This window comes from Triticum dicoccoides, chromosome 6B, assembly GCF_002162155.2.
Source record: "Triticum dicoccoides isolate Atlit2015 ecotype Zavitan chromosome 6B, WEW_v2.0, whole genome shotgun sequence".
In the NCBI taxonomy this organism is placed as follows: Eukaryota; Viridiplantae; Streptophyta; class Magnoliopsida; order Poales; family Poaceae; genus Triticum; species Triticum dicoccoides.
In genome coordinates this window covers 693303886-693305387 of record NC_041391.1, presented here as the reverse complement: position 1 = coordinate 693305387, position 1502 = coordinate 693303886, and the positions used below count along the sequence as shown (strand labels likewise).

At 44.3% G+C, this 1502-nt stretch overlaps 1 pseudogene; it reads right to left on the bottom strand.

Annotated features, from left to right (window-relative positions):
- Positions 1-649: 649 nt before the first annotated feature.
- The window catches only part of LOC119321525, a 1902-nt pseudogene continuing 1049 nt past the window's right edge, over positions 650-1502 (bottom strand).

Here is a 1502-nt window from a genome sequence, read left to right as displayed (position 1 = left end):
ATATCATCTCTATCTTTGTTGAACATTATTACGACATGGCCTTTCAGATTGACCGCTTGTGTCATGTTTCAGATTTTTTTGCCACCTGATTTATTTAGTTTGCAAAAATGAATTTCTGAAGTTCGATTATTTGTGCTACAGGAGCTGGGTTTTCATACCTTCAGAATGTTGCTCTTGGTTTGCTTAGGAAGCGTGGTAGTTAGCCAGCGCCGGCTTAGTGCTAAGCTACCAGCACTAAGCGGCAAAGTGCGCCTACCCCTCGAATGCCATCAATTGGGAGGAAATCTATAGAGTTGTTGTGCACATGTGGTCTATCGGTAGGATTGACCTGATTTTTTTAAGAAACATCGAATAGTACTTTTCAGTATGTGTCGTGAGCAATAGATTTCATAGTAAACTATAGTTTTTTTTTGGCATGGCAACTAGCTCTAGTTTTTCGAGCACACATGCACAATATTTCTCGTTGAGAAGGCACCTGAACCAGGTATTGTGTGCAGCACCAGAACCAGGATTTTTCTGTAACTTTGGTAAATGATGCTCCATTCATGACAAATTATGTACTATAACTGTAGTGATTGTTCTTCCATGCATGTTGTTTCCGTATAAAGTTGTACGACGACGGCTTTGAATCCAACAATGTTCAAAAACATCATTGTTTAGTTCTAATCTCGATACCCCACACGACAAGACCAATTTTGAAAACTCCTCCTTCAGTCTCCATTAGGCTCACAGACACCTCACCGTCGTAGGCTTCCCCATTGTAGAACTCGCCGAGCTCGACCTCCATCCACTCGTCGGCCCTTTTTCGAGGGACCATGATGTCATCTGTGAGACAATGGCCCTGTTTGGTTCAGCTTTTATCGACGGATTCCGCTGCCGCAGCAGAATCTGAACCAAAGGGCAAACCCAGCAGAATCCGATTCCAGAAATCCGCTGCCAAAATCTGAACCAAAAGCGGAAGCAGCCCAGGACGTGCTTTTCAAAATCTGATTCCGTTGCAGGCCAAAATCTGAAAAAGCTGTATCAGTTGGTTTGCCAAATGACCTGCATCTTTTTCACATCAGATTTTCCACAGCTGTTTTTCCACAGCAGATTTTTCACAGCTGCTTTTAGAAATCCACAGCCGAACCAAACCGGGCGAATAGCTATGGGGCAGACGGCTTTCCCAACTTGACTTCAAGATATGTTTGTGAGGTACGCCGTCATCCCCATCCTCCATGTAGGCTTGGAGGCAAACTTGCCGTTTTGAGGTAGTGCCTCCATAGCTGATGGATGCCTCTTGAAACGGGAAATCCATCATGGTGAACCCATGGGCTAGCTTGAACAGCATGTAAGCAGCATACATGGAGTTCCGGCAGAGCATTCTGCTATGTATTTTGCCACGGATTTCCAACGACCAAACTCCTCGAAGTTGAGCTGCTTCACGGAAGCTGTCACAAATTAGTGCAAGGGTATATATGGTTAGTGCTAACACATGCATGGAACACCGTCAAACTAAATTA